General features: G+C 44.5%; 1 protein-coding gene across 1 annotated transcript in view; it reads left to right on the top strand.

Annotated features, from left to right (window-relative positions):
• Positions 1 to 338: 338 nt before the first annotated feature.
• Eph (Eph receptor tyrosine kinase) overlaps positions 339 to 24,343 on the top strand; it is a 1,175,025-nt gene continuing 1,151,020 nt past the window's right edge. The window contains exons 1-2 of the mRNA XM_071672575.1: positions 339 to 668; positions 9,099 to 9,140. The gene's annotated coding sequence lies outside the window, so the exon portion shown is untranslated. The remainder of the gene's footprint in view (positions 669 to 9,098; positions 9,141 to 24,343) is intronic.

The raw sequence follows: 24,343 nt of genomic DNA on the forward strand, positions 1-24,343 counted from the left end.
ATTGTGGACGAGGAGCCGAAGCAACATTCCAGGACTCTGGAAGTCTTCCAGACCCCCGTGGAGAAACGAGTCTCCGCAGCTAGTGACCAGCGAAGACCTTACGGCTTTGCTGGAACGGCTGGGGGGGGGGGGGGGGGGGGGGGGGGACGGTGGGAAGGAGGTAGTAGGGTCGGGCCTGGGCTTTCCAGGCTGGCGTGGCACTCCAGACTCCCAAGACTGGATATGATGAGGTGGTACCAGACATCTTTTACCTTCTTGTTCGTTCAACGTAGGAGTCCGGGAGCCTTCTTCATAAGCGTCTACCGTCGGAGTGGGCGAGAGAGAGAGAGAGGGAGGGAGAGAGGAGCACGGATCGTTCGGCAGCGCTTGGTTCCAGCTCGAAGGGTGTTGGGGGGTGGGGGGACGACCGACGAGGGAATGCAAGCCTAGTCGCCACCGTGCACAAGACTATTAAACCCGCGCCCCAGACAAAGAGAGTTTTTAATTACTCGCTCTTGTAATTGTGCTGTCGTTAAAGGGGAAGGTCGGAGAGGTGGTCTCCTCCTTCGGCCCGCGGTTTTCCTCCTGGTGTATTATCATTTATCGGTCAGTGACGAAGGGGGGATATTTAAGGTGGCCGAGTTCGAGATTGTGCCGTGCGCTTTTTGGATCGCCTCTTCAAGAACAAGGTAAGCTACCTCACCCACTTTTACCCCCTTGTTTTTATATCAGTGAAGTGTCTAATTTTTTTTAAGTGTTTTGATTCATTAGGGTTTAGTTATTTATCAGTCAGGTGGGAAGGTGTGTGTGTGGCGAGGGTATCTTTAGCCCTCGGGTTGAGGAAAGGTTTGATGACATTGTGACATAGGTAGCTGGAGGTCCCTGGCATTATTTGCTACAGCTGTTGTTGCTACTACAGCTGTTTTCCTACGGCTACAGCTGTTGCTGCTACTACTACTTACAGCTGCCAGCCCGCCATGGTTCCCCCAGACGTCCTGAATTATTTATCATTTACGATTGGTTATGTATTTTGAATTATTGACTGTGGTTATTACTTATTCAGTTCGACGGTCGATTACATATAATAGTCGGGAATGAAACACAGTCCAGCTTCGGTTTTAATTATATAATTTTATATACTTAAGATACTTGATTTGTATAAAAGTCAAAATGATTACATGAACCTTCAGTGTTTATGTTAATTAACACGATACATATTGTTGTAGGGAGGATGATTAATTATGAATGTTATGATAAATATTTATCATTGTCCAGCTATGCGTCAATAAGTGCTGTTTTTTTTATGTATATATGGTTGGTTATATGACGGTGACTTTGGCTATAACGAACTGTGTTTTATAATTTACGTCTTAAGTTGATTGTTGTCGATATTTAATGATTTAATTAATGATGATTTTGTCGGAAGTGTGATTACTGATAGTCAGATTCTCTCTCTCTCTCTCTCTCTCTCTCTCTCTCTCTCTCTCTCTCTCTCTCTCTCTCTCTCTCTCTAGCGTCACGAGCCACTCTTTATACTCTTCGTAGATGCGGTCTACGGTGTCATCGTGTGTGTGTGTGTGTGTGTGTGTGTGTGTGTGTGGCGACGGCCAGACTTGAGGAATACCCCTAGGTTCGATAGACGTCATTCGTTGGGTACTGACACAACAGACCTCCGTGAAAGTTCTCTAAAGACTCTTTTTTTTTTTTTTTCCCCTTCAGTTTTTCTTTACCGAGTTCCTGAAAGTTTAGTAACGCAGAGGTGGCCCCGTCGAAATACTGACTTGAGTTTTCAGTAACATTTTACCGTCATTGAATTAGTTTTAGGTAACTCTGTTACCCTGAATTGGACAATATTTATGGCCGTCCCATTTCATATCTCCTTTCTTTTTTTTTTTCCGTTGGCAAATTCATTCTATCCCGAATGGGACATATTTATGGCTGTCCCGTTTCGATTCTTTCTTTTTTTCCGTTAGCAGATTTATTCTGCCCTGGTTGGTGTCCGGGAACCTCCTCTTGTCTCTGAAAATCATGCTAGCCTTCGAAAAGTAGTGGCATCAGGCTCTTTTTGCCAAATCTCCTGTACATTACCTTCCCAGATTGTCCCTGTTTGTATCTGGTGATTGGACTGGTCTCTGAGTTTTTCCTAACATTAATATTGTAGTATTTCTGGACGCATCATGCAAGCCGGAAAGGAACGTGGTGTAGCGTCCACAAGGTGAGGAGTGGCCTGCGGATATACATAGTACAGGAGTCTTTCAGGCTTTTATGATAGGCATCTGCGCAGACCTAAGCGTTAAAGAGAGAAATGGAGCTTAAAAACACTCCTCTGTTTTATCGCCACCCTTAATCCATATACTTTTCATAATGGATTGTTTATATATATATATAATATATATATATATATATATATATATATATATATATATATATATATATATATATCTTTCTTTTTTTCTTTCAAACTATTCGCTATTTCCCGCGTTAGCGAGGTAGCATTAAGAACAGAGGACTGGGCCTTTTGAGGGAATATCCTCACCTGGCCCCCTTTCTCTGGATTACTTCTTTTGGGGAAATATTATATATATATATATATATTATATATATATATATATATATATATATATATTGTGTGTGTGTGTTGTGTGTGTGTGTGTGTGAATGAGTTGCAAACGCTGCTACTTTTGCGGCCACCACTCTTTTGCGTACCACCATTGGTCATACGTGATGCTACGTGTGCGTCCGCTCCTTTTGCATGCCGCCATTTGCCACACATAATGCCGTTTTTGCGCGTCCACTTCTCTCTCGCGTCGACAGACAAAGACGTCGAATTCAAATTCAGTTTACATAGAACCTGTTCAGTTGTTAACGTGACGTATTGCTAAATATATACTCTCATGATGGAATAGTGGACCGTCTACATCTCCAGCCTAGACCAGCACACACACACACACACACCACACACACACACACCAGACATTCGCAGAAAAGAGAAGGTTCTTAGAAACGAGCCACAAACAAGTGATAGAAATGACTGCTTCCCTCTGTTGAACGAGAACTGTTAGACGTGGTAGAAATCAGACACCAGTGTTTTAAAAGTGGTTTTCATTTTTCGAACATGGCTATTTGTTCCTCACTTTCCCCTGTTCACTGGGTATGACTTGTTATGGTATGAACTATGGACATTCACATTGGACAGTTATTGAAAGAATAGATTTAGGTATTACACCTTTAGGATTTATGATGTATCTGAGTAAATACCATTTTTTCCAATAGTCCGGGAGTAAATACCATTTTATAATCAGGCAGCTCATCCTTCGTTTTGTTCCTGTCTCTAACAAGCTACAATAAATAAGCTGAATGATTATAATGGAAATGCTGTGTATCCTCAGAGTTACGTCAATTTTTTTTTCCTAGAAAATACTGTAACATTTTCAGAGCCATTATGTGTATATTAACAGGGGTAAACACAGTCAAAATACAGGTTACTGTTTAAGGTCACCTGACTGTAATTGGCTGTATTTTGGTTACCAGGACTGGGTTTTATTTAGCATTGTTGATAATGATTGCTAATTTTTGCTGCTAGTGCTGGAATGATGATAATAATGATAATTGTATAATAATAGTAAAAATGATAATGATAATATGATGATAATAATATGATAACAATAATGATAATAATGATGATAATAGTGTGTCATAATGGAAAAGAAATTATTAATTATTTATACATTTTTTGCTAATGTTGTAATTATTATTATTATTATTGTAAAAGTAGTAGTAGTAGTACGGAAATGTTAAAAGCATGAAGCCAGTAACGAAAGCAGTTTTGATATAATTATTTAAGTATGATGGCTACCACCATTTGTAGCAGCAGTGATGATTTTATAATTATTATAATTATTATCATTATTATCATTATTATCTCTCGCCGTCAGCGTACTTGCGCTACCAGGTAATGATAAAAAAAAATTCTGGGGAAATTGATCAGTTATCACCCGGTCAGGAAACATAAGAATATTGAATAATTCGAAAAATCGCAAAAGAAAAAAAAAAAAATACTGAAATTTAAACTATAGGTCGGCGGAGCCAGAACACTTATCGCTTTTCAGAGGAAAGTAGATGTAGTTCCTTTCTACGATTATGGTCATTTTATGGTTACTGAGTTTAGTGGAAAAAAAAATGTCTAGCTAAGTTAATTTTTTTTCAAAGTGTTTGTCGTCTTCTGTTGGTCTGTCAAAGACTCTGTCGGGCATTTTGTTTTCTCGTGGATTGATGCTATGTAGGAAGAAGAGTGTGCTAAATGGCACTGCTTGAAGATTAGATTGTTATGGGTCGTAAAATGGTAATGTTTGTTGTGTAAGAAGTCTTGCAAAAAAAAATTTCATGAAGTCTCGCAAAAAAATTTCATAGTCTGGCAAAAACAATTCGTAAAGTTTCGCACAATTTTTCGTGGTCTCGTAAAAGTTTTTCATGAAGTCCCGCAAAAAAATTCATGGCGTCTCGCAAAGAAATTTCATGTATTGATGACTCGCATCATTGGCTGGCGTCGTGGTTGACGGCGGGTCTCCGGGGAGATGCATCAATTCTTGAACACTGTGGCCAGACAGGGAGCTGCTGTTGATGTCACCATAGCGACGAGAGAGAGAGAGAGAGAGAGAGAGAGAGAGAGAGAGAGAGGAGAGAGAGAGAGAGAGGTGCGATTAGAGATGGGAGAGAGACAGACATGAGAGATGATGATGTGTGTTGCCTGCTCTCCGTCAGCTCCACATACTTACCGTCTCTGGGAGTCGATCCTCCGGAATCAGCGAGAACGAAGTTTCTCCTGATTTTAGAGCCATCTTTTTTTTGTGACGCTTGTTGTGAATAGACCGGGAGAGGTGTATTACCTACTCTGTATCAAGGTCTTGATGGCCTCTTGCCTCAAAATTCTTTGAGACGTGACCATCAAAAATTGACGTGGTTAAGTACGCCGAATCCGTCTACATCGTCGGATAATCAAGGAATATTTATTTTGAGTCTGCCATCACCACGGGGACTCAAAATACAAGTTGCAGGACGTGCTACAGGCCCCAGACATATTAGATGTACGTCGTGTACGTAATGATTCGCAAGCTGCGTGTATCAGCACAGCGCCATCTGGTCTTAGGTCTTCTCGTTGCCAATTTGAGTTGTCCCATAAACTATGAAATGAAACATAAAGAACACCTTTATGGGATTTGCTGTTGAGCGTGTTGATGAGGCTGTGATACAAACATTAATGATATTGATGATAAATGACGATAATAATGATGATAATAATGATAGTTGCTAATAATGATAATCATAAAAGGGTTTTCTCACCATTTCAGTTCTCTGTTTCTTGCCTGAGGCTTAGAATAATGATAATGAAAAAAGATTTCCTTATCTCCTTCTTCCGGTCTTTCTTTTAAAAAGTGACAAGACAGGAGGGGAGGACCAAAGCCCCACCTTCCAGCCCCCAATCCCTTCTCGGGTTCTCTCGTTTTCACCTTCTGCGACACGAGAACATGTATATGTATTTTTGCTTTCCTATCTCCAGGGATGATACCGTTAGAATTAATAATAATAATAATGAAAATAATAATAATAATAATATATAATAATAATGATAGTGACGTTAATAACGAAACTGAACATTGTGTTAACTCACAACTCATAATCATGAAAAGGCTTATTAACGCAAATACAGAGATGGTCTTTGTGTCTTTGATACATTGATCCCAGCAAGGAATTTCTGAGGCGTTCAGAATGTGTTGTACGTATATGTGTGTTGTACATGTATTTCATAATTTCATAACTAAGATGAGTTTTGTGTTCGCAGTGACACTGCTTTCTCTCACTCGCGCGCGCGCACACACACACACACACACACACACACACACACACACACACACACACACACACATATAAACGATGATTTTTTTTTTTTTTCAGGAACTTAATCACCCAAAGCATGGGTTATGCCTCTCAGGTCTGGTGACCGTCCCATAAAGAGGCACGGGGGATTTAACTTGGAATCCAGATAAGGGCAAAGAAAATGGGACCTGGGTGGAGAGAGCTGAGTTAATAATGAGACGCTGAAGACCACAAGTTTGCCCACCAAGGGTGTGTTTAATTATGTGTCTGTAATTACCTGTTTGTACTGTAGTTGGTGAGAGGGGGGGGGGGAGGAAGGGAGGTCTACACCCGTGTGCTTTTAAACTTTGATCTTGTGAACTTTGTCTACCGGCATAGAACGTCTTTTTTTTTTTTTATATGAACTTCAGTACGCTGTCCGAATTCGTAATGTACGGTGCATTTTATTACGTTCATCCACGACTTTTTTTTTACTGTATTATAACTTCCTTACGTCCTTTTCTGTCAAGTTTTTTTTTCGTTTCTTGCTGAAGTTCCCTGGGAAAGTTCCGAAGGACTGACCACTTAACATCGTCAAACTGGATTTAAGACTTTGAAGTTTATGATCAAGTCACCCCTTACGCTTCTCTCTTCCGCAGTAAGCGAATTGAAAAAAGTCTACTGTTGGTTCTCTGCCTCTAAAGTGGTGTGTGTGTGTGTGTGTGGTGTGTGTGTGTGTGTGTGTGTGTGTGTGTGTTGCGTGTGCTTACCCCCTTTTCCACCCACTTGGTGTTCCCTTGGTGTGGGGGAGAGGGGGGTGGGGGGGTACGGATGAGGTGGCGGTCTCTTGTAGGGATAGAGGGGGGGGGGGTATGGGTAATCCCTTTGTCCCGAAGATGCTCCAGCCTCGCCAACGGCCAGGCCCCGCCAGCTGGTCGGCCTCCCGTTGGAAGGAAACGTGGAACAGTCACCGGTCAGTCAAGGCCTCCTTACAAGCAAGCGGTCATGAACAGTCCCAGAATCCTTTGCTTCATCTTGTGCCTGCGCGTGGCATTCAGCATTGAAGACTCGTAAAGTTCAAGGCAAGCAGTTTTTTTTTCTTCGTCCAAAGAAAATGGAATGTATATATATATATATATATATATATATATATATATATATATATATATATATATATATATATATATACTTTATATCAAAAGCGAAAATCAGTTTTATGCTTGACTAAATTCCTGGCCTGATTATGAGTCATAAGTCCAATGGGTAGTTTCAGTTTAGTTTGTAAATCAGTAGTTCGGACTCTGGTATTCATAGATTATTTACGTAGATGGACAGTTGATGGTGTCTTGTTTACAAGCATAGAACTCTATCCGCAAAATTGGCCCGGGAAAATATTCTGTATACTTGTATGTTCTTAACGCTGAAGAACAGAACAATCATTTAAATGCTCTTTTATGTTAGTAACGTACTTTTCTCTGGAGGCAAAGGTGGTGGCCATTTGTGACAGATGGATAAAGAGAGGCTGTATAGTAGATTCAAAGCAGGAGACCTGGCATTTTTCTTCTTAAAACCATTTGCGACAACGCCTTCTTCAGGAAGATAAACGTAATGACGGTTGGAGTCGAAACGCACAGCCTCCCGGACGTGATGAAGGGCGTGACGTGTGTGTTTTAAAAGGAAGTGTGACATGAACACTGCTGAGAATTGATTAACTCCAGTTTATATAATGACGCATCTTATCATGTTACGTTGATCAGGTGTGTCCTAACTACAACTTCTGTGTTTAGATGCGTATTGTAGGTATATGTTACACGGCCATGGTGGTTAGGTAGATGTTATACAGCTGTAGTTGTTAGATGCATGTTGTATCCAGCTGTAGTGTTTAGGTACATGTCATACAGTTTGTTGCGCATCGCTAGATATGGCCACATTTGTAGAGTTCCATTGCAATGATGTTGTTGGTTGTTAATGGTTTATCGACTAAAGATGATGCCAGAGGATGACTATAGGTAGGGGAGATAGAAGTGATGATGAGAGGATAGTGTGTGAAGCAGACAGTGTTTACAGTAGGTTCGTGTGTGTGTTTGTGTGTGAATATGCGTTGGTTTATGTGAGCTGAGAGGTCATACCTGCATAGAAGTCGTATATTTAGAGAGGTCATGCGTGGAGATATCATATATGCATAGAATTCATACACTTATAGAGAAGTCACATACGTATATATATCTGTCAGATGTGTGTTACGGTTTAAGAATGAGATGTAGCATCGCTGAATCATCCACTAAAATGAAATGTGATTTTGCGTCCACGGCCTCTCCTTCGGCAGGAGGGCCTGCCGATGGCGTGCACCGCAGGGGGCAAAGAGAAAAAGACCCTTTTGGGGTGTCCGTCACGAACCACCCTCCACCCCCCTGGAGATTGCTCAGTTCCTCATGACCCAGGTATGGTTACGGGTACGCTCGACGGCTCTTAACAACTCACTCCCTCCGTTACTATTTATTAAGCCATCAGGAAGCGCCTCCGCCCCGTCAAATACATCAAGGGGGCACCGGTAGGAGAGGTGGCCCAGGGCTGGACCGCTTGATGCCCCCTTCCAGCGTTGCATAGTAACGACGGCCGACTCCCACTTGGGCATTCTGAGGACGACGTGTGTCCCCCGACGGACAGAGAGAGAGAGAGAGAGAGAGCCAGAACAATGACCTCGGGGAGACTGTTCTTGGCCGAGTTGCCCGCGCCCCTTGAAGGGATACCCGGCTCCTCCTGTTCTCTCTCTCTCCTCGCTGTGATGAACGGTTCCCGCATCGCGAGCCGGCGCGACAATTTGTCCCGCATGTAATACTGCACTTAATCAACGCGCAATCTGGTGTTTACGACGGGGGTCGGGATGCGATGAGGGAGCCGTAATGATGATGAAGAGATGGTTGATGGCCCCCTGATACATAGGTTCATGAGGGTATAATTAAATAGCTTAATTACGAACGTGCATGCAGGCACGGACGAGCGCGAAACGTGCCGGAGCTTACAAGCACACGCATGTGCTCCACCTCCTCTGACACACACACACACGTACATGCATAATAATATTCAAAGTCCATCACGTATGCCAAAATAATGACATAGTTGCATACTTAACAGTAAGCATGTTAGTGATTATACCTTTCCCTTCCTAAGTATAGCCACGCCTCAAGACTCCTGTATTGATAAACTTGTAATACAAAATTTTGGGGAGTGAAGATGTACAATGAATCTCCTTTTCTCTTCCCCAGGATTGGACAGAAGCTCAGGGATCTCACACGCAGGCTGTCGAGGTAAGTAATGAGCATGATTCACCAAATATTCCCTCCACCTCCACCACCTGAATTAGTCCTCGGCAGATCGGTCGATCAGTCCTGTAATATGTAGTCAAATATTCGTGCGGACTGATGATATTCTACTGGCATCGCATCGCCACCCGTCAGCGACTGCCTCACAGGACGTAAATCTGGATGGTTGGGAATGAATACCATTCAAATATCTTTCTTTCTCTTGTTTTTATGTTTCTCTGTGCTTGCGACGGCTTCCCGCGTCGTTTTGTTTGTATTTGTTATGTCGTTGTTTCATGCACCGAGGGATGATCTGTGTTTGTTGTCAGGGATGGTGGGAACTGTGGGTTTGTGTACCCTCAGGAACAGCTGACTGGTCGAGATTGTCCGATGTTTACGTCTGATCAGCTGACTGGTCGACAGGGGACGTTTTTTATGGCGTTTTCGTCCCTTCAGCAAAACGTTTGTATATGGTTATTTTGATATATTTTCTCTAATTATATTTTACGTTCAGAAAAGATATTTTTTCGCTGTCATGGCGGTTCTAAACGTGGCCCGATGACAGTTTTTCCATCACGCCTTTCCCAGCGAGTGCCTAAGAATGTGGTGTTTATCATTTGTAAATTGAGTGAATTCATTTCTTAGAGGACTTAGTAAATCATTTCTGAAAGGGCATATTAGATTTATTTCTGAGAGTGATTTGGAAATTTATTTTTGAGAGGGATCAGTAAATTTATTTCTGAGGGATTAGTAATTTATTTCTGAAAGGGATTATTGAATTTTTTGAGAGGGATTAGTAGATTTTTTCTGGAAGGGATTAGTAAATTCATTTCTGAAAGGGATTATTAAAGTTATATCTGAAAGGGATTATTGAATTTTTTTGAAGGGGGTCATTGAATATATTTCTGAAAGGAATAATTAGATTTATTTCCGAAAGGGTGTGTCAATTTTGTCAAATGGTAAACTGATGTCCAAATGTAGCTTTAATGTTATATTGGAAGTGAATGTTTTTTTGACATCATAAAGAAAAAAAGGACTTCATTTAGCGATGTTAGACAAGGGCAAAGTTTTCTACCCGCAACCTCATTCATAAGCAAAGTTCCCATCTTAACATTACTCAGAAGCAAACTCTCCCTCGTCGTGAACTTGCAAACTTTGCGTAGTATCGTTCCACATGAGCGGAATTTCCCCTGTAACGTCTCCACATTGACCACCTCCGCTGTATACCGTCTCCACACTCGCCAGCCTTCACTGTACCATCTCCACATTTACCACCCTCTACTATAACGCCTCCACATTCACTGCTCTTCACTGTAACGCCTCCACATTCACTGCTCTTCACTGTAACGCCTCCACATTCGCCATGCCCTGACGTCTCCACTCTCGCCATCCCCTACCGTCTCCACATTCGCCATCTAACGTCCCCACATTCGCCATCCCCTACCGTCTCCACATTCGCCATCTAACGTCCCCACATTCGCCATCTACGTCCACATCGCCATCCCCTACCGTCTCCACATTCGCCATCTAACGTCCCCACATTCGCCATCCCCTACCGTCTCCACATTCGCCATCCCCTACCGTCTCCACATTCGCCATCTAACGTCCCCACATTCGCCATCCCCTACCGTCTCCACATTCGCCATCCCCTACCGTCTCCACATTCGCCATCCCCTACCGTCTCCACATTCGCCAACTTCCCGTGAAGTTAGAATGTCGCTGTTTGCTTCTCCGGGTCTCCATGTGCTTGCGCCGCTCGCCCTCTGGGCACAAGAAGACCTAATTCCAGTCACTTCTCGCCTTCAGTTCGAGGACCTTCGTCTGTCGCATGGGAACCGTTCGGGCGATCTGGTTGTCAGCGGGGTTGTCGTAATGCACCACAGGCCACACTGGTGGCTGTTTACGAAGAGCGCATAACGCTACGTCTTTTCGACCACTCACGATTATGGAGATGCGATCCTTGAGCACGACGGTACGGTCTTAGACTACGATGGCACACTACCCTTAGGTACGATGGGCTGGCCCTTGACCTCTCCCTTAAGGGTCAGGTCAAAGCTTTGCCAGCCCATCATACCACCCAAGGGTCGTCCCATCGTGTTCAAATAGTCTAACACCCATTTTCTATATTACTCGGATAATCCCGTTTTCTGAACATCCGAAGAGGTAGCATTAAGAGAAAGAAAACGGAGGACACCTGTAATGGCTGACAGCGGTTGAATAAATTATTCTTATGTATGTAGATTGCGTTGCACCTGCGTCACACAGACGTTCTGGCTGGATGAACGCGAATTATTGATTCATAAGTTCAACTTTAAAGTCGATGCTGAGGTTGTACTTTGTTGTAAGTGTGTGTATGTGTGTGTGTGTTCCTTCATATAAATCATTGGTCTTTTTTTTCCTTCAAAGGCGAAAATGTTTTGCCATGATCATGGCTTATAGTAGGTGGCAGTATAAGGTCGTCACGCAGTCAATGAATGTTTATTCAATGATGGCGAACCTTTTTTTCTGATACATCAGCGGTGAATGTCATTCATTACTTCATTGTATTTGGTTATTGGACGTCGTTTTGGTAGACCTAGAGCCAGTAGTAGCCAGACTGGGAAGGCTCTGCCACTGAGGGAGTGGCCCCGCTGCTCGCCTCAGATATCGCGTTGTTTGCGAATTCGCGAATTTGCGAATCGTTGGTGAAAGAGAACGAGGCCCCCAGGGGCATGGAGGCACTGGCGGCCGCTCCTGCTTGTTGATGCTGCTGCTGCTGCTGGTGTAGCGAATACTGATCTCGGTGGTAGAGTGAGCTGTGAGGTGTTGTGGTGGTAGAGTGAGCTGTGAGGTGTTGTGGTGGTAGAGTGAGCTGTGAGGTGTGGAGGTGGAGTCAGGTATGAATAAAGTAGTTCAGCAGGATGATGTAGGATTTTGTGTTGGGAGGTAGAAGCCCTTCACATTATATCACCCTGAATGTATAACTCAAAATACAATAGCCGTAGATTGTAATACAATAGACGTAGATTGTCATACAATAGCAGTAAATTGTACCGTCCCGACTTTTGGAATACGGGAATGGGAGATAGATGCGCCCGGTTTCCCTCATCCGGGACCTACTGCGTCGCCAGGTCCCGGAATTCGTTGTGGGATCTTGTGTTTATTTATTTCGTACAGTCGTGTTAGCTGCGGTGAGGGATTTGTTGAGTCAGTCTTTTGAATGATACGCATATGTTTCTCCTTCAAGTAATATTTTGATTGCCTTTTCCTACGTAAAGCCCGTCGAACACCATCAGTCAACGCTATCAAGACCGAACAACACTTTTAAACACTGTGATCCCACAGCGGCCGCTTAGATTTGATTTTATAAGCTATCAAGTCTACTTATAGCGTCGTCACAGCTTTATCTCCCAGAGCAGACGATGCTGGACCCATTCCAAGGATGATCTAACTTATTTACTTACGATGTTCAGCCTTGATATGTACTACACTGGAGTCTCTTGACTTAAGAGGACTGTTTCAGTGTTCGGGGCCCGTTGCATATATCCTCTGTTGACTGCAGCCCCATCGCTTTGTCGAGATGAAGGAGACCTAACGACCGAACTACCTCAGCCACGCCTGGCCTGCAGTTGGCAGGGCAGCCTTAACGAGGAAGCTGGAGCTGCAGCAGAAGACATGGTTAGCATCTGTACTAAACACAGTGCGGGCGGATTCGGCCCCATTTGGATCGTCGCAAATGTTGTGTTCCGAGGACCTGAGAATATCGTACTTTACACAGAAAATTGAGGATCTCACTACTCTTCCTCCTCCTCCTCCTCTTATTCTACCTCCTCCTCCTTGGTTGGCACGACCACCGGCCTGTGTTCAATTTCATTAGGGCTCCTGTGACTACCCTTCGGCAGGTGCAACAGTAATGTAACCAGTGGTGCGACACCAGCATACCAAGCGGCCCTGCCCGGTGGCCCTCCTCGACCACCTTCTGGAGGCGTTCCTCCTCCTTCGCCGTCACCTTCGTGGTCGGCCATCTTGAAGGGAACTCATCCGAGATCAAAACAGGTAGATGCATCAGGATGTCTCTACCCTCTGTGACAAGGGCGTGAGAGGTTCATACGTTGCCTCCAAGGATCGGAGCGTCCCTTGGAGGTAGGATGGACTACTAGTCCCAGAAGAGAGCCTCAAGAGATAGTGTGTACCTCCAAAAAGGGCGGAAACTGTCTTTGGAGGTGGGACTCGTGAGGGTGGAGGTCCACCCTCCCAACACCTCCAAAGTTGGGTGGTGAGAGCAGGGTCCCCCCCCCCCCCCCTCCTCCTCCTCCTCCTCCATAAGGGCGAAGGAGATGCGATTCGTTATTGGGGGATCGTAACATGAGTAACTTCCAGGAGGGCCCCCCCAGAATGCTGACGAACACTGACTGGCTAACGACCCACCTGGCTGACGGTGTCGCTGGCTGACGCTCTCTGGCTACCTGACGTTCCTTCTGGCTGACGAATTTCACCACATGAACGTTCAGAATTCTTGACGATCGAATGCAGTTGGTGATCCAAGCTTCCTGCTGTCGCATTAATTCTGATGGTTTAGATACGTGATATGCGTTAGGTTTACATAACGGCTTGAGCACCTAAATTCTTCTCTCTCTCTCTCTCTCTCTCTCTCTCTCTCTCCTCTCCTTTCCTCTCTCTCTTCAATCGTAAATGCAAGTGCTCCCACGCATCTATCCTAACACTCAGGTATTCACTCTCTCCCCTCTCTCTCTCTCTCTCTCTCTCTCTCTCTCTCTCTCTCTCTCTCTCTCTCTCTCATATGCTGTAAATGCAACGTGCTCCCCCACTGCAGTCTTATCCTAGACACTCCTAGGTATGTCACTGCTCTCTCTCTCTCTCTCTCTCTCTCTCTCTCTCTCTCTCTCTCTCTCTCTCTCTCTCTCTCTCTCCTGCTCTGTCTTGCTCTCACTCTCTTTGTTCCTCAGACGAGGAGAAAAGAAAAATATCCATTCGTATAAAACTGGGTGAACGAAGGAAAAAAAAAATGAGGACTAATTTTTCGCCGCAGAGGTGAAGTAATATTATTGAGCAAACACAGCTCTTGTCCTGGACCCTGTGTGATAAATAAGGTTAAAGCTTAAGCTTTAGCCGTTGCAAGTGTAATTGTGGGTCGCCCCGTGAGCTTATCTTGTAGACAGCACATAACCAAGAGCAAATATAAGGAAGCCTAATTGCCATTACAGGCAAGTTCATCTTTGAAAACTACAGTCGTGGTTCGCCATTACATTTTCATCATTACCACAAAGCGGAGACGCCTGTAGCAAGGGCCTGGCTTAATGGACAAGAGCCCTTATGGTTGTAAACTCAAGGCCTGAGCTATATTCAGATGCACTTGTACACATATGTCGCCTTGCATTGTCTTCTCCCGGGCTTACAATATGATGACTTGGGGCATGACAGTGCCAGGGAACGGGAACCGCTTCGGTTGGTCTTCCTATGAGGATACGCCCTCACCCTCGACCTTACTTTCAGGATAATTTTGACTGGAGGAGCGACGTGTGTATGCCGAGCAAATCAGCTGTACAGCGCTGTTGACACACCCCGGCGCTTGCTAATGAAAGAGTTAATCTTCAGAGGCTCTTCTTTGCTTAAACTTTTCGGTAGCCAAACACTCGCTTGCTTCCTCTCATGTTACTTACTCGGCCGGGGCAAAATTATTAATGTTCCTTCATTCTCCTCGAGATATTCAAGAAGCAGAGGCGGGCAAACACGGCTCGCACGTGAATATTTTCTTGGCTACGTCTTATTCGCTACGAGTCTCCCAGGCCGGAACATCTCCGGCTACATCCCCTGCAGGGGGTCAGGGGGTAGGTGTGTGGTGTGGGAGGCAGGTAGGTAGGTAGGTAAGACGTAGCAGACGATGATTAGGTTTAGTTAAGCTTTGTGTCGGTCCCTGGCCGACATGGGGGGAGAGAGAGTGGGGGCGCCCTAATTACCCCTCCTGAAGCAGGGAAAAGTTACACACGAAGACGTTTCTTTACCGCTGCGATGATCAAGGGGCCCCAGAGACTACATAATGTAGCGCTGGAGTGGGTGCAGTGCTGAGGAGGTGCAGGACTTCCTCTGGGCTCCAGGCAGCCAGCCAGTTGCCGCCCCCTCTAGCCAGGAGTCGCAACTTGGAATATTGGTAATTCCGGTCCTACAGGACTCGAGGCGGTGAGTTAGGAAGCAGGATTCTATCTTGCCCTGTAATTCTGACTATCTGTAGTGTGGCGGGGCCTGCCCACAGCGCGGACCGCACCGATTCCATTGGGCCTTTGGTATAGCTATCTTAGTTTGGACCTTTCCAGAAAAAGGACATTTCGGATATTCATACTATCCACAAAGATGATATTCTAGAATTCAAGCTTTCCAGGAAGATGACCTCTTAGAACTCATAGTCTCCATAACGTTGATCTGTTTTTATATCTCAAGCCTCTAATGGAAGGCCACTCGTAATTCTTGCCTTTCATAAAGCTGATCTTCCAGGGTGTAAACTTTCCGAAAGGAAGCCCTTCCAGAATTCGCCTTCGCCGCAAAGCTGACGTTCCAGAAATGCAAGGTAACCAGAAGAGAGACTTGTCAGAGTCTAGTCTTTCCTGAAGGCGGCAGTGAAGGGCCACATAGTACATACTGAGGTTGTATGAGGTGTTAGGATTGTCCTTCATACCTGAAGGTGTTAATGTTGTTTCGGTAGCTGGATGTCGCTCGATTTTGACGGCTTTCATTAACCTGGAAGTTGATGGGCATAAACCCAATCAATCAAGCGAATTTGGACCCTCCAGATTTCATAGCTTCCACGAGGCGAACCTTCCCAAAGAAAAAAAAGATCAAGCTTTCCATAAGCGGACCTTCCAGAAGTCAAAACTTTCCAAAATGCAGACCCTTCAGAATTCATAGCTCCCACAAGTCGATACTTTCGAATATCAAGCTTTACAGAAGACACGCCTTCCAGGGTCTAAACTTTCCTGAAGGCAGACCTTCCAGGACCTACACTTTACCGACGACAGACATTCCAGGACCTAAACTTTCCTAAAGGCAGACCTTCCAGGATCTAAACTTTCCTGATGGCGGACCTTCCAGAATTCAAAATTTTCATAGAGTGGATCTTCCAAAAAAATTTTCTCAGGAGTAAGACCTTCCAGTGTTGACACCTACTACAGAGCGTACGTTCCAGACTTCATACTTGCTGGAGGGCAATACCTTTCCAGCCCCTCGAATATTTCAGAATGTAATCAGTCTCGTGTGTATGTCATAGCTGTCCTTTCTGACACGCACCATTCCCTTCCAGAACCACACACTACTGTATGAGAGCCGGTAAAGTCCAGACCTCCTAGAGAGCAGACTCCCTAAGAATTTCCAACCGTACACATTTCCAGCCCTCCATAATTATAAGACTTAGTGATCTCAAACTTTCCAGAAAGGAGACCCTTCACATGCCTTTACAATTACTGGCGTAGGACATATTTAATAGTCAGTATTTCTCTGCAGTAATTAACAATAAGAAAAGCCTCTTTCTTAGTTAAGGTCCAGAGACGTGTTTAACCTCGACAACCCTGAAGCCGCAGAAGGCAGAAAATAACGCACATTAATGTGGTGGGGAAAAACGCTTCGCGAAACATTTAATTTTTTTTTTTTTTTTTCGTGTAAGAATATTTCTCTGTGGAGTCATTGCTTCCTTTGCGTTACACGCTTCTCCATGCTGTCCAGAATTTCTCCCTCTAGCGGGTCTTGCACTGATCTCGTATTTTCAAAGGTATTTTTTTATGATTAATATTGTATGCTCTCTCTCTCTCTCTCTCTCTCTCTCTCCTCTCTCTCTCTCATATCTGACCAAACCTGAGTCACTTCTGTTGCGATATGACGCACGGGCGTCTTTGCCGAGATCGTCCGTCGCTGTGAGAATTTAAGTGGCGGGCCATCGCATCGTCCCGACCTCGTACGTCCCATGAGCGACCCCCACCAGGTCAATTAATTTTATTACGAGTTTTAATTATGTTATTTGTCGATGGGTATCGCACGTCGATTATGTTTTGGGGGGCCCGCATTCATTGATGGTAATTACTTGGTGCAAATGTAATTGAATTTACGTCTCTTGATTAATAACTTCCTTTGTTATTGATTATATTAGATGTAATTGTGTGGCTTCATCTGTATGTGGTGTATATATATATATATTATATATATATATATATATATATATATATATATATATATATATATATATCCCTGCGGATAGGGGAGAAAGAATACTTCCCACGTATTCCCTGCGTGTCGTAGAAGGCGACTAAAAGGGGAGGGAGCGGGGGGCTGGAAATCCTCCCATCTCGTTTTTTTTTAATTTTCCAAAAGAAGGAACAGAGAATAAGGCCAGGTGAGGATATTCCTTCAGAGGCCCAGTCCTCTGTTCTTAACGCTACCTTGCTAACGCGGGAAATGGCGAATAGTATGAAAGAAAGAAAAAAAGATATGGCCAGTTGGTAGTCGTCAGAATCAACCCGCCTCTCACTACCTTCACATGTAATTATGAGAACGTGAAACTAAGCGATTACCTTGTAATTATTACAAGAGCGAATTACATTACGATCGCCACATTACCACATCAGTTTACCAAATTAATATAATTCATCACACGGTATATTGTTGTTTGTTAATTAGTTATTATATTAATTATTTGTTGTCGTTGTAATCGCTCATTAACAAAGTGTAATTAAGCAGTAATTGATAAAGCGTCACATGTTTAGTTCTTGCTAATTATCTACATGTAAAGCAGCTGTCTAGATTATATTCGCTCGCGTGAATTTTCCTTTTCGACGCATTCGGATTTGAATTCTCAAATATGTTTGAGGATCAATTTATTTTCTCTTTTTTTTTTTTTCAATCGCGTCTGTCGATCTCTGTGTTGCTTTCCGATTGAAGATTCTAATTAGCGAGCCTTGTCAATATCAAGCAGAACTTAGAGGCTCATTAAGCATCGTTTCTAGGTAAATGTTGGCCTAATGATCTTATCATAAACCATCTTGTGGTGTATACGTCTGTGAGTATGTGATGATGTGATTATTACACGAAAGTGCACTTGGGAACTTTGTTTCATTTTTCCCCGTGGACTCTCAGGAATATATATATATATATATATATATATATATATATTTTATATATATATATATATATATGTATATATATATCAATATATTTCCTTTTTTTTGTTTTTTTAACTTTGTCGCTGTCTCCCCGTTTGCGAGGTACCAAAACGCAAGAAATGCCCAACCCCCCCCCCATACCATGTACATTACACTCACACACCAACATATACATACCTCACCGCTTTTTTCCATGTTTACCCCAACGCTTCACATGCCTTGGTTCAATCCATGACAGATGTCAGCCACCTGATAACCAATCGCTACCAATTCACTATTCCTGCCACCTTTCCCCTCCTGCATGTTCAGAGCCCCGATGCACAAAATCTTTTTACTCCATCTTTCCACTCCAATTTGGTCATCCCTTTCCTCGTTCCCTCCACCTCCGACACATATATCCTCTTGGTCAATCTTTCCTCACTCATTCTCTCCATGTGCCCAAACCATTTCAAAACACCCTCTTCTGCTCTCTCAACCACGCTCTTTTTATTTCCACACATCTCTCTTACCCTTACGTTACTTACTCGATCAAACCACCTCACACCACACATTGTCCTCAAACATCTCATTTCCAGCACATCCATCCTCCTGCGCACAACTCTATCCATAGCCCACGCCTCGCAACCATACAGCATTGTTGGAACCACTATTCCTTCAAACATACCCATTTTTGCTTTCCGAGATAATGTTCTCGACTTCCACACATTATATATGTAATGCCAGCAGGAATTCATCGCTCACTCATCCTCGTAGACTCGTTAATTAAGCATAGACTCATCCTGCCTCGTCATACTCCCCCCCCCCCCCCCCCCGCCTCATTATTCACAGCTTACACTCATTACTCACACTCAACCATGTCGTTATACATTCGTCACTTGCATACATTTTTTTTTTTTTTTTTGCCGACCTTATCATCGTTCAGTCATCATCATCACCATCATCATTCTCCTCCGGCCACCGTTGTCTTTCATCTTTGCATGGACAGTGTCCGGTGGGGGCGTCCGACGTGCTGGAATTAACTGCCTTTTAATCGTATCATTGACGAAGGATTCCGACAAGAGGGGATGTAGCGTCCTCTCTCACTCGTTATGTTAGATACATAGAGATGAAAATTGAGATATAAAGGTATTATACTCTTCTCGGTAGCCCTGTTGAGGCATGGTACTCCCCCATTACCCAGGCTGGCTCATAATACCCACCATTACTTATACTGGTTCATTGTACCCCATTACCCAGACTGGTTCATGATGTCCCCATTTATCCATACTGGCTAAAGTCTACCCCATTAGCTCCTCTGGTAAATATCACCCCATTAGCTAAACTGGCTCACCCTACCCCATTTAGTCGTAATGGTTCGTGTAGCTATACTGGTTCATGTCGCCCCATTAGCTGTGTATACTGGTTCATTCACCCCCATTACATATACCGGTTCATTTCACCCCATTAACTGTGCTGGTTCGTGTCACCTGCGTCCTCTCCCATCATGAACCACGGGGGCGTAATTCCTCAAGCAACACCCCCGTATCTGATTAAGGACAGAAGCCCAACAAATACGTGATTAGCATATCTCCCACGGAGTCTGTCAGCGAGAGGGGGTGGAGGGAGGGGGTGGCAATTCCCGGCCGTGTGCAACCTGCTTATTGTCTCCCCGCTATACTTTCTCTCTCTCTCTCTCTCTCTCTCTCTCTCTCTCTCTCTCTCTCTCTCTCTCTCTCTCTCTCTCTCTCTCTCTCTCTCTCTCTCTGCGTGAGGCGGGGGGGCTGAGCCCCTGGGGCGACATCAGGGCCATTAAGTATGCTCCCCCCACTTAGCCTTTATCAGCTTGCAAAAGTTCTTATCCTTGAAATGTATGCAGGAGCAGCAGCACCCCACTCCTCCACCTCCACCCCACGTAGAACACTACCACAAACACGACTTGTTGTTATCTGTTATCTGTAAGTTGTCAGCTCTCTCTCTCTCTCTCTCTCTCTCTCTCTCTCTCTCTCTCTCTCTCTCTCTCTCTCTCTCTCTCTCTCTCTCTCTCTCTCACCCCACTTATCTCTTTTAGGGGTGTTTGTGTGTGTGTTTGGGGGGGGGGGGGGGGGGAGGGGGATAGAAGGGGATTAGAGAGAGAGGGCAAAGAAAGACGGGAGGGAAGGAGATGGAACAGGGGAAAGACAGACCAAGAAACGGGTGGAGAAGGAATTCTAATATGTTTCGTTTTTCTTTCCCCGGGAATATTGGAATTCCCACGCCATTTTGAGCGATGGTAAAGCACTGTCTTCCTTCATATTTTTTTTTTTTCTGTTCCTGTGTTGTAGACGTCGCGGAGGACGACGTGGCTCCACCTCCTCCTGTCGTTTCTTCCAGTTCGGCTTTCCATTGACTCTGGAAATCAAATATTTATGTTCTCAGTCAGTGAGGACTCCGGGCGACGGCTGGGGAATGCAGCCCAGACTTTCCTATGTAGTTATTAGATATGCTTGCTTTCCTCTGTGTGTCTGTGTGTGTGTAGGTGCATGTGTCTGTGTATGCGTGTGTGTCTGTTTTGTGCGTGTGTGTGTGTGTGCCTGTCTGTCTGTGTATGTATATGTCTCGTGTGTATGTTTATGTACGTCTGTAAATATGAGTGTGCCTCTTAGTCTGCATATGTATACATACGTGTTTTTTTATATGTTTGCTCATACATACACACATCATCACCCACCTTTACTCTTATGTTGGAGAATTTCATCTCCACCAACACTACCATCCCCAACACTCCCGTCATAATAAAACTCATCTTTCTCCCCCATTTCTGTGGTGCGTAGTGCCCTGCCACCTTCAGTCTTATATGTATATATACACACACACACACACACACACACACACACACACACACACACACACGTGGATGCCACAACTTATGGTATGATGTTGGCCATTAATTCCCTCACAGCCCCTCTCAACCCTCCCTCTGTACCACGTAGGGAAGTAGAGTTCTCCTCTCCTCCTCCCGCCCGGCGAAGGCTTAAGACTTGGCACACAAAGACCTCGCGGGAAAGTCCGGCCGAGAGCCTGGAGGAGAGGAGGAAGGCTTTTTTTCAATGGTGGACAATGGCACTGCTCAGGGTAGGTACCCTAGCACCGCTCGAGGAACCTTAGCGGTGCTCAGGGTACCCTAGCAGTGCTCGTGGTACCTTGCCTTAACCAGCGACACGCTCTGGGCAGGTTCCCATGAAAGCCATTGACAATGCGGCCCTCCTGGGGAAGGTTGGGGATTTTATTGTCTCCATTGCCCACGAAAATGTATTTGTGTGTTATATATATATATATATATATATATATATATATATATATATATATATATATGGTATACAGGGGGCGACGTACTGTCAGTGGACTGAACCAGGGCACTTGAAGCGTCCGGGGTAAACGGTGGAAAGGTCCGGATGTGGATAGGGAGCTGTGGTTTTCGGTGCATTACACGTGACAGCTAGAGAATGGCTTGAGGGGATGCGGCTTTTCTTCGCCTGTTCTTGACGCTATCCCGCTAACGCGGGAAACGGGGGACAGTGTACCCGAGAATCGAACCCCAGACCATCGGTGTGGTAGCCAGGCCCGAGGGTGAGGCTAACTGGCTGCCACACAGAGATATTAGACTTTGGGTTAGGCTACCTTGTTGCCACACAGATGGTCCGGGGTTCGATTCTCGGGATGACGAGTGACCACTCCCTTCATAAATTATTTTTTTACTTAGATATCCATTGACAAGGTATACATTAAACTACACAACACGTTTAATTGCTTCTTTAGGCCAAGTGTCGTTAGTTAGGAGCAAATTACCACCGTTATATTCTCGATTGCCGTTCAAGACATGGTGTAACGTATGTCCACCTCGAAAGCTACAATGGAATGCAGTTACTCGTCGTCGTTAGCATGCAGAGAGTTGCAGAGTGACGCACAGAATAAAGAACAGGAAGCTGCTTTCTAAACGCACACGATCAGTGTTCTTCATACTTCCCACGTATTCCCTGCGTGTCGTAGTAGGCGACTAAAAGGGGAATCCTCCCCTATCTTTTTTTTTTTTTTATTTTCCAAAAGAAGGAACAGAGAAGGGGGCCAGGTGAGGATATTCCCTCAAAGGCCCAGCCCTCTGTTCTCAACGCTACCTCGCTAACGCGGGAAATGGCGAATAGTATGAAAGAAAGATATATATATATATATATATATATATATATATATATATATATATATATATATATATATATATAAATATATATATATGCCCTGGTTGGAGATTCGTAATGTAGTAGGGCCAGCAATATCATGTAGGACGCAGAATATAATCTGTATGCGAGTTCGCAGCCAACGCGAAGCTATGCGAAGTCATTAGGAAAACTTACATTTGATGTCATTATCATATAGAGATCTGGGCTCATGAAAGCGTGTATGGATGATGCAAAACAACTGCTTGAACTTTACTGCTCGCTGCAGATATATAACAGATTGCTAGACCTATGGGTTAGTCTTTGTGTGAGGAAGGTCATTGATAACTTATTTTTGCTGCATAGAGAAGGATTTTACAATCATGGGGCCCATTCTGTTGACCATTCTCTGGTATTTTACAACTTTTTAAACTTCTATATGTTTTCGCATTTTCTATGTCCTATATCATTTATTTCATACAAGTACTTCTTTACGTCTTTTTGTTAGCATTTCTTACATGAATTCGTGTTATGTCTACTGGTTGTTCTATCTCTACATCTTTCAAAATGTTATGAACGTTATTAGCCTGGTTTAAAATCTTGAAGTTATGATTGGGTCACCCCTGGATCTTCTCTCTTCCGTGGCGGGCAAAATTAGGCCTCAGCTCAGCTGTCTTCATTTCTGTTATCTTTGTTGCCCTCCTCTATGTGCGGTGACCAAACTTGAGAAGTTTATTCTAGTTTTGGCCTCAAGTAGGATTCGAACAGTTTGCTCACTATTCCCTTCTCCTTGAAGGTGAATGCGACTGTAAGATTCGGCGGCGACTTGCGGGTTCCCTGAACTGTTCTCGTAAGATAGGACTCCAGGGCAACAACAGGTTAGGGACGACGTCGACTCCCAAGTCTCACACCCAGAGATGCCTGCAGCAATATAGTATTCTGCCAGAGTGATAGTCATATTCTCTTACTTTGACCCACCCTAATTACTTTGGTTGAACTTCAACCATATATGTATATGTGTGTGTGTGTGTGAGTGAGTGAGTGTGTGTGTGTGTGTCTGTAAATTATGCATTAAGCCTCGCATACTTTGACAGGAGAGGAACAATGACCAGGAATATATAAGGAATAGAAATTGAGACTTCTAAAGCCAGAGAGGGGGCGACTCTCCTCCCCTCAAGGCTTGATAGTTTGGCGGCGGTGGCGGTGGGGAGCTACGGCTGCGACAATGGCCCAGCTCCTGCAGGCGGAGGCGGGGAGGAAACCTCACAATAATTGTCCTTCGTCGGGCCTGACCATTAGGAATATTGAAGTCTATGTTTCTTCCATTTTTATCCCATGTTCCTTACCCCCTCCCCCCGCGCGCTGCCGCAAGCTGGCGACATCAGTAATGTCCCCCCGAACCCCCCTTCCCCCGTCAAAGAGGAGGAGACAAGAGACTTTGGTTGGGGGAGGGGGGTAGAGGGGAGAGACAGAAGAATGCCGGGGACCTCCGGAGACAAGAGACGGGGTGGGTGGATGGGTGGGGAGGAGACAGAAGAATGACGGGGAACAACCCCTCCCCAAGGTCCCGTCTCTTTGATACCCTTCGGGCCAAAAATTGAGGCCGTTTTTTTTTTCTCTTTTTTTTCAACATTCTTAGAAGTAAGGTAATGTTCTTTGTGCTCGTTTGTTAGAGCCGGAAAGGAGATGAGTCCTTGAGCAGCGAGCGGTGGCGACTTCCGATTCCATCTTGGGAGAAAAGACATAATAGGACGACGCTACACTCCATTTGATGGCCTCGGAGTCTCTCAGTCTCTCTCGTCTGAGAGACTGGAGGAGGAGAGGATTCCCAAGAATCCTCTCCTCCTCTGAGTAGAAACCTCTTTGGTTTTAGGGGAGGGAGAGGGAGAGAGCAGGTAATGGG

Source organism: Panulirus ornatus, chromosome 17, assembly GCF_036320965.1.
Source record: "Panulirus ornatus isolate Po-2019 chromosome 17, ASM3632096v1, whole genome shotgun sequence".
In the NCBI taxonomy this organism is placed as follows: domain Eukaryota; kingdom Metazoa; phylum Arthropoda; class Malacostraca; order Decapoda; family Palinuridae; genus Panulirus; species Panulirus ornatus.